Below are 10,099 nucleotides of genomic sequence, written 5' to 3'. Positions count from 1 at the left end.
GTGCTATACAGGCTGCTAAAAAGGGATTGTCACCTAGAGTCTTGCCTGCTACCTTACCGACCTTCCAGGCAAGATGTGTCCACGGTTACAACAGTAGCAAGTCTGTTACAGTAGTAGTCAAGGGAGATGATACCTGTAAATCTGTTTAAAAGCCCATGGCTGGGATGTCATGGGCCCTAGTGGGGAAGCAACTATTGTTATTTCGCTAAATGGAAATGATGTACCTGTCACAGTGCCTGTTAAATAACATTTGTGTCAATAGGATAGTCCTGCTGTCAGCTTCGGCACAAGAAGACAGCGGGCAGTGGCGATGGCTGAGCCCCGTAACTAGCCAAAGGTAGGAATGCTTGGTTGACTGACTGCTCAGTACTAAACAGACAGCTACCCTGTCTTCTCCAAGGCTTGGAGAGCAATGCGGAAGAAGAAGTAGAAAGAAGGTAAGGGCCAGAGGGAGAGGTGGCGTATTAGGGAATGTTATCTTCTGGGCAGAACATGTTGCCCTCTCAGACTCTGTCTCTGTCAACACCCTGTCATGGAGCAGGCTGGAGCTCAATATCTCCACCTGCCCCAGGATCTGTGGTGGAGGGAGCATTTTCTTCAGTGATGTAGCCACTGGTAAGATGCCCATGTTGCTGTAAATAACCCTCCACCCACACTCCTGTAAGTAATAAAATTCATTAGGTCACCTTGACACAGCCATGTCCACTGGAAACAGTGAGTCACGAAGTCATCCAGCACAGCTCCTTGACACAGTCCCAGTCAAGCTGAGCTGACCGCTGCAACTGCCTTCTGTCTCTTCCCGCTGTCCTTCTGTCTCTAAGTTTTGTGTTTTGGTCTCTGCCTGTTGCATTCCTGGGAACTTTCTGCATTATGATTCATTGTCTGTCTTTTCCTGAAAAAGTTATGTCTAGGTCTTTTTAGGAAAATCTTAAATTTAACTTTATCTGGCTCTATCTGGAAGTCTTCCCTGTGCCCTGGAGATCATTAAGCACACATAAGCGCGTAGCTTAAATGAGGCCATTACTCCAGGAATCTTCTTGGGGGTCTCTGCCTCAGAGCAAGCTCTAACAGTATTACTGGTGCAGGGTAAACAGAGACAATTAACAAACTCTGACTGGGCAGGAGAATAGGTTTCAGACTAAGGCCTCTTTTAATAATAGCTTAAAGCTCTTTGAAAACGCAGTTTAAAGATGGGGGGGTTATACAGGGTACACATCTGGGAAAAATAATTCAATAAATAAGATTGACTAAAATAAATTTTTTTCTACTTTATAGTGTAGATGCTGAAGCACAGTAAAAGAAGTTAGGTATTATTATTTACTAGTCATAAAAAGGGCATTTTGGTTATTTTCCGTTTGTGTGAAGTGCTTTCAAACTGCAAACACTGCCAGCCTAAAAGCACGCTGGTGTGTAATAAATGTGCCTGCTTTGGAGGAGACGTTCTTTAGATTCTTTAAATTGAAGTTATAGGGCTGATAATAAAAATAAAATCTGTTTGGTTTGTATTTTCTAATTGCGACTGAACTTGTAACCTTGGACATGTAATTAAAAAAAAATCAAACCATAATCTATACTCCTTAGATAATCATTAGTGTCTCTTTGTTTTGTGAAACCTGAATAAATAAAGAAGCACCTGATTGCTAGTCAGAGCTGCCAGATTTCCAGAAGACCATTGCCTGACTCACTCCTCTCCACCCTCCTCTTATCTCCTCTTCAGGCTGTCCTGCCACCAAGGACCCTCCACTGGGGAAGGCCCTCAGGCAGTCACCAAAGACCTACAGCGTAGAAAGGGACTTCTTCAAAAAGAGGAAGGTGACCAGTGAGAGGGGAGGGACAAAAGATAGTACTGGTGGGTAATTCTGATCAAAATGTATTATGAGTACTAGGATGTCTTAAAGAAAACCCACTATGCATAATTAATATGCTAATAAACGTTTTTTTAAAAAAAGAATTGCTTCTTCTAGGCAAAGGACTGCCAATCAAGAGGGCTTGACCTATCTGGTCAGGGTGCAATCATGTGAGCCAATGAGAACTTCTGGAAATTTGACTCTTCAAGGGAAAACTCTCAGAGATGGGTGTGGCCGTTTCATTACCACAGAAGGAATCCTGACCAGGGAACCCCTGTGTAGCTGTCTGGGTTCCTGCTGTCTTCTGTACCTTCCTCGTGTCCTGTGAGCTAAATATATTGTTTCAGAAAACTCATAAACCAAAAGACAGTGACTGTATATGGGTTTCCCAAGGAGGAACACTGGGTCCTGCCACTCAGGGATCCCTGAGTGGGCTGTGGGATGTCTATGCCCTATTAAAAGCCAGGCACTCTGCTAACCATGGTCCCCAGAGCAGCTAGCTGGACAACTATTGCTGCTTCTAGCAGGAACCACCTCTGACTTGGAAGGCTCCATAGAGAGCTGAGCTCAGCCTCCAGCTTCAGATCCATCAGTCAGTCTTACACTAAACACAGCTGCTAGCCTTTAAATAATGGCTGAGGTTTTGAAAGCCCAGAGCTTTATGATTGAAGGTTTGGTCTCTGGGGTGATGTTACTGGAATATGGCAGGAGCTTTAGGAGGTTAAGGTGTTTGGTTTCAGACCAAGGACATGGGACTGAGGTGCACATTTTACATACCAAAGCAGACCGGGTCTCCAGATTCTCCCAGCATCCCTCAGTTCCTACCTGGCACACCCCGCCCCCAACCTTAAACTCTCCAGCACAGGGGCTGGGCTGCCCTTCCCCCAGAGGCTCTTTCCTATATAATCTAGACATTTTGGTCTCTCGATCCCTTCTTTTCCTCCTCCTCTTCCTCTCTGCATACCTGTGCACCCGCCCATACCCCTCACCATGGCAACTCCCGTGGCCTCAATCCTTGGGGCCAGTGAACTTGTCCCAGAGGAGCTTCCCAATAAACCTGCCTTTAATATAATCTAATCTGGCTTGAGTTGGCCCATTTCACTGGCAGCAGAGAAATAACCTATCACGGATGGTTCTCAGCTGCCGTCTTCTTTTGATCTTTTTGAAGCCCTGGCCAAAGGAAGAAAAGCTGGCGCTGTGTTCTCAATGTTGAATTGCCTAATACTGCAGTGCCGGGAGTCAGAAAAAAGCTTAGCCGCGCGACAAGCAGGAATGCAAATGTCTTTAAAAACTGCAAGCCTAGATATCCATCACTCTTCTAGGCAGGGTTATCAGCAAACTTATCGATAGAAACCCTTCAAAGTCAAAAAGATTTTTACTCATTTTATAATCTGGAGTCCAATATTAACAAACTCAATGAAGAAAGAGGGCCTGAGGCGACTTGCTATGACATTTTAAACATTTCATGAGAGAAGGAAAAAAAAGAGAGAGCGACCAAAATGTCTGAATTATACAGGGAAGAGTCTCGGGGGGAGGGCAGCTCAGCCCCTGTACTGGAAAGTTTAAGGCTGGGGGCAGGGTATGCCAGGTAGGGACTGAGGGATGCTGGGAGAACCTGGAGACCTGCTTTGGTATGTAAATTATGCATCTCAGTCCCTTGTCCCTGGTCCAAAACAAAATACAAGGGTCAAAAGGAGTTCCTTAGGTCACTGAAGATGTACCCTTACAGGAGGTTCTGGGACTCTGCTGTCCTTCATCGACCTGTCCCTCTGTCCCTCTGTCCCTCTGCCCCTCTTTCCTCCTCTGTATCACTCTTCTACAGCTATTGTGAGACACAATGCCCAAGGCAGCCTGTAGAACGAAGGGTTTATCTGGACTTACAGTTCCTGAATGATGATAGTTCTGCCCTCTCTCTCTCCTGTAGAGTGAAAAACTATAAAGGCCATTTTATGAAATATGTGTAGATTTTTCGCCTTACGGAACGCGGAACTGAAAATAAGATTTCAGGCCTTCACATTCCAGGTGAAGGACACTTGCTGGATTACATTCCTCAAGCCTCTTCCACCTATGGGTGGGAGAGGCCCAAGGCAGGAAGGCATTCCTGACTACAGATAAAGATGCTGCCACCTAGGTGGGGCTATAGCCGGAAGATAGTTAATCTGAAATAGTTGGTAAATGGCAGGATAGGACACAATAACATGGAAAAAAACACATTTTTGAGAAGAATGAGTGTGCAGAGTGACTTCATATGACTCTAGATCATTTGGGCTAGATTCCTCTGAAATGTTCCACTGTTCTTGGTTACCCCTCCCTTGGTCTTCCCAGTGCTATGTTCAAAATTTGTAAAACAACCAATCATGTGTAAGCGCGCGAAAATGCAACCATTCATGTGTAAGCGGGCGAAAATGCCTTCCTCCCCCCCCACCCCATGCTATAAAAGACCTTTTAACCCACCACTCGGGGCCAAAAACCTGCTCTTGGAGCTAAAGAGCTTGTCGTTTTGACCGCCGGCTTACTTCCCTAATAAAGCCTCTGCTGATTGCATCCAGGTATGGTTTCTTGTGATCTTTGGGTGGTCGCGATTTCTGGAGGCTTGAGGAAGGGTCTCCCGAGTATGGAGGTCTTCACTCCCTATCCCAAAATGCTTCTATGTGCTTGTTTGAAGTAAGCATTGGGGTGGGTGTGAAGAACAAAATAACAAAAATAACTGCAATGTGTGTGGTGGGGGAGGGGCTTATGGAAAGGGAATGTGCTCTGTGGAACCGCAGAGGCTGCAGGTGGCAACCTTTTTGGCCCCATTCCTGATGTTTTCAGGAACTGTTGTAACCCTCATCTTAGATATAAAACAGCCTCAATAGAGGCTAGCTATTTTATCTGTGTTAACTAAGTGTGGACACAGCACTCAGGCTAGCCTGCGTTGCCTTCAAAGCTAGGACTTTCAGCTTTCAGGCTTAAAATGTTGGAAAGGTTCTCTAGCCCCACATTATAGACAGAGCCACGGGGACAGCAGGACTGGGTAGTGCTGCCACCTAGTGATAAGATGGAGAACTGCACAGGCCAATTTTTGGTACCTGTTTCACGCTGAAGTTCACGCCAAGGCTTTCACGCCTTCCTTGCTCTGCCAGGAGTAGGGTGCACAGTTGTGACCTCTGAATAGAAGCTGCCACCTCTCTGGGAAGCCCCAAAGCTGAATATAAAGGGATTCATAAATGAATGACAGGAAGGTCTTTACAGTTTGGGGGTTCCACCTGGTCTCCACATATCTATCACCTCTGAAGACATTTGATGTGAGGGTCAAAGTTCATTCCATACCTCCTCTATGGGAGGCCCTCTGCTTTCTGTACTGTCGTGCTCGGTTCCAGTCATCCAGCACCAGCTAGCTGTCTGGTCACAAAGCAGAGAAAACCCCTGGGCCTTGGGCTCTGGCGTTTCTGCTCTGCCAGGCTGCCCCGTGCCCCACTTCTGTCAGTCAGTTGGATTCACCTGCTGAGGCCCGTTTGTGTCAGTACAGTCATTCAGACACAATGACTCAAGAGTCGGTGGGGGAGGGGAGCTGTGTCAGCAGACTGGCTTTTGACCTTTCAGGCACTGAGGAGTCACCTCAATCTGAAATGTGTGGCTGCCGAGCGATTTCAGTCTCAACTGAAAGAGGGACGTGTGAGTGTGATCAGTGGGCAGATAAACAGAAGCACTTCCCCGTTTCCACTCCCTGCACATAGCTCCCTCTGAATCCTCTCTCTTTTCCCAGGTCCATGACACCTGAGCCATGAAAGCCAGAGATTCTGTTCCCTTTCAGACATGGACATCAGTGTTTTGTTTCAAACAGAAGGAGGGTAAAGGGTCACTCTTAGAAGAGTAACCCTTCCAGTAAGCTCATTCTGCCCAAAATTAACCCAGTGGTTTCTTGGTCTAGTCCTCTGACATGCTTAATTCGTGTTGTAAAACCCATAGTTTTACCTCAACTTGACTCAAGCTATAGTCATCTGAGAAGAGACCTCAGTTGGGAAGATGCCACAAGCAGGCAAGCCTGTGGGGTGTTTTCTTAATTAGTGATGGGGGCGGGGGGGGGGGCGCGGTCCACGGTGTGTGGTGCCATCCTGAGGCAGGTGGTCCTGAGTTCCATAAGAAAGCAGGCTGAGCAAGCAGCCTCTATGTCAGCTCCTGCCCTGCTTGCATTCCTGCCGATTTCCCTCAGTGATGAGGGATGGATGCCAATGATGATGGAAATGTAAGCCGAATAAACTCCATGTTAGCTTCTTTTGGTCATTATGTTTTATCACAGCAACAGTAACTCCAATTAGGACAGAAATCCGTACCATAATCGCAAGGCATAACTAATCGGTACCAGAATCTCGAGGCTTAACTATGACAGACATAACCATGTTGTTTTTTGGAAGAACTGGGGGAAGACTTTGGAGCTTGGGTGAAAAAAAAAATGAAAATGAAAATGAAAAACAAGATTGTTCAAAACTTGGTGAGCTGCTCTGTGGGAACCTGGAAGAGAAAAGTTGAGAGAAATGCAGATGATGGCGACCTGGCTGATAAAAGCTCGGCAGGAAGTTTGAGGATTACTTAAAGCTTTTTCAGGGCTGTTGCTTATCAAGATAAGGTTTCTCCATGTAGCCTTGGCTGTCCTGAAACTGGCTGTGTAGACAAGATTAGCCCCAAACTCACAGAGATCCACCTGCCTCTGCCTTCTGAGAGTACTGGGAGTGACGGCGCGTGCCGCCCACGCCCCAGCTGCGTATTTGCTATTTTGAATTAAGATTCTGTGCTTCTGGTCAGCTGGGCCTAAACTGTCAACTGTAATTACAAGAGACCAGCACCACTGGATTGATTTACTGGGACAATTTCTTTGCTTTACTGGGACAATTGATGCTGGTTAACTGGAGCTGTGAAACTAGCCGTGATTAAGAATAGATCAGTAAGGGCTGGAGAGATGGCTCAGTGGTTAAGAGCACTGACTGCTCTTCCAGAAATCCTGAGTTCAATTCCCAGCAACCACATGGTGGCTCACAACCATCTGTAATGGGATCCGATCACCTCTTAAATAGATAGTGTACTCATATACATAAAATAAATAAATTTTTTTAAAAAAGAATAGGTCAGTACCACTAAGGTGGAACCTTCTGGGAAAGGGATATCCTGAAAGTCAGCACACAGAAGCTTTGTTCCAGAGGTGGCCAAGGTAGTACCTCGAGTAGAGTAGACAGCCAAATTTAGTAGTAGAAAAGTCATCCAGGCGGTACTGGTTTTAAAGATATGAAGGAGTCATAGACAACATCTGAGGCTTAGCACTGTGAGAGGTCAGGGAAGGCCACCGGTGAAAGTGCAGGATTGAAGGGGTCATGCAGAGAAGCTGAAGCTTGGCACCATGAAGAGAGTCCAGGAGAGGGTATTGGTGAAAGTGCAGCCCAGTTGCAGAAGACCCCAGTATTTCAGAAATGCTGGTGCCATGGAATGACCACCAAGGACAGCATCAGTGGTGGAGTGGAACCTAGAAGACAAGCTGTGTGTGCTTCAGAGGGAGGAGCCAGAGAAGTGACCCAAGCCCTTCGGAGGAGTTAGAAGATTGTAAGTGAATTCTAGATATTAGACACCTGAGTTATTTACACAGTTGGTGTTTGGTTTTGCTTTGTTCAGATTGTGATCATGCCCTGGTAAGAAAGCATTTCATTTGTTTTTTATTTTATAGGAGTCCACAGCTGAGAGACTTTAAACTTTTAAAAAAGAGATTTTGGTTGGGTATGGTAGCACCTAGGAAGCAGAGGCAGGTGGATCTCTGTGAGTTCAGGACCAGCCTGGTCTACAAAGTTAGTTCCAGGACAGATAAGCCTACACAGAAATTCTGTCCTGAAAAACCAAAGAAGGACCACCACCAACAACAAAGATATTTTGAGATTTTACAGAGGATTTGGATTTTAAAAGAGAATGGATTTTTTTTCCCTTTGTGTAGCCCTGGCTGTCCTGGAACTTGCTCTGTAGACCAAGCTGGCCTTGAACTTACAGAGATCCTCCTGCCTCTGCCTCTAAAGTACTCGGATTAAAGGAGTGCACCATCACTGTCCAGACACTAGATATTTTTAAACAGACAATAGCATTTAAAGTGTTTGAATTTTTAATGCTGTGGAACTTTTTAAGTTTGTAAAATGTCTTATATTTCGATGTCTTTATTAATATATGATCTTGGAAATGAACAGCTACTAAGAATCTTGGGACTTTTCATTTTGGTAGGCAGCCATTGTGGGACTAGAAAACCAGAGCATAAGCCACTCTACTAAATCCACTTTCCCAGTTCAAGGCCAGCCTGGTATACACAGTGAGTTCTAGGACAGCCAGGGCTACACAGAGAAACCCTGTCTCGAAAAACAACAAACAAATAAACAAAACCAAAAAATCCCCTTTCTCTATATATAGATAGATAAATTCATTCTATCAGTTCTGTTCCTCTAGAGAACCCTGACTAATACAACTACATAAATTGGTTGCCATAGTGACAAAATAAACATGGTGTTGATAGTAACAACAGATGGAAGGTTTTTTTTACACTTGAAATATGTAGATCAGCCATCTAAACCAGTGATTTCTTACACTTGAGGGTCACTAGACTGTCTAAAGATTTCTTATAAACTATAGACCCCCTACTTCTTTTATAAAACACACATGAACTCATCAAATTTGGCAAAAAGGATTCCAGATTCCCAAAGTATTCATGTACCCCAAGGTCCCTCTGTCAAGAGAGCAAGACCACAGTTGCTGATAGAAAGGACAGAGACACACAGGGATGAAATCCCATTAGAAACTTTATGGACAGCACAGTAGAGTAAGCCAGGCTGCAGAGGAAGCCACCTGACAGAAAGCAGTATCTATGACTTGGGACCAAGTCAGCTTGTCACCACAAGTGCCAATGCTGAGCATGGAGGAACAGGGTTGGAAGGGACAATAAAGTGAGGAGCAGGTGAAGGTTATATGATGTATATTGCTTGAAAATAAATTATTAAAACTTGGAAGCTTAATAGGTTTTAAAATAATGCATTAATATATTAAAGTGTCTCTTTGACAAATTGTCCCTGTGCTAAAGTGTCTGGGTCAAGTGTCCAGTGACCAAATGATCATCCCTTAGAGGGATGGCTGGTGATGCATGGAACAGGAGCCCAAGGACATGTTCACATGTGCATGAGCGTGCGCTCACACACACACACACACACATACACACACACTCAGAGGCACATGCACACTAAAAGATTGTCTTTCCAAAAAAATAAAAAAATCTTTTACACACCTCGCCTGATGCCTAAAACCCTATTCTTAGAACTTCATTACTTCATAAATTTTAGGTGTTTATTAAAATAAAATGCAAATGTTTCCAGCAAGAAAAACACTTGGTTAGCTGGACCTTCTACCTTTAATCCCATCGCTCAGGAAGCAGATACTGGTGGATCTCTGTGAGTTTGAAGCCATCCTGTTCTGCATAGTGAGTTCAGGCCAGCTAGGGCCACATAGTGAGACCCCATCTCAGAGGGAAGGGAGGTAGCTGGAGAGATGGCTTGGCAATTAAGAGCACTTACTCTTCCAGAGGACATGGATTCAACCCCCAGCTCCCACATGGTGGGTAGCTCACACTAACTCCAGTTCTTTGCCCTAGGAAATGCAACACCTTCTTCTGACCTCCAGGGGGCACTGCATACATGTGGCACACAGATACATGCAGGCAAAACACCCGTATATAATTTTTAAAAATTTTTTAAAGAGGAAAAAAAAATGTCAAGTATGGCCAGAAAGAAAAACTATCAGATAGATCTATTTTTAAAAAAAGGAAGAAAAGAAAGAATGAAAATGGGTGTAGCCACACCCAGATTGTAGGTCCATCTGCAGAGTCACTCAGACCACTCTAAAGAGAGACTAAAGGTGGAGCAGCTCAAATGTAGGGGTGCTCCCAGGTCACACTCGAGTCACAGGAATGGTCCTTATGAAGAAAGGGGGCTGAGAAGGAGGGAGCTGCACAGAGTGAGTGTGCACGACCCCCAAGGCTTGCCAGGCACTGGAAAGCACAGGTGGCTTTATTTGGTGACTTGAGGAGGCATGATGTCAACAGGGAAAGAAGAGAAGGGACTCAAGACTCACTGATTTTCATACCATTTGGCTACTGGACTCTCATGGAAATTCACATTCTGAATTTAAAGTCGATTCTCGGGAGGTTGGCATGGCCCGACATGTCTATCACTTCAGCATCAGGGAGGTAGAGGTAGGAG

The sequence above is a fragment of the Arvicanthis niloticus genome, chromosome 23, assembly GCF_011762505.2.
Source record: "Arvicanthis niloticus isolate mArvNil1 chromosome 23, mArvNil1.pat.X, whole genome shotgun sequence".
Classification (NCBI taxonomy): Eukaryota; Metazoa; Chordata; class Mammalia; order Rodentia; family Muridae; genus Arvicanthis; species Arvicanthis niloticus.
This window is presented reverse-complemented; position numbering follows the sequence as displayed.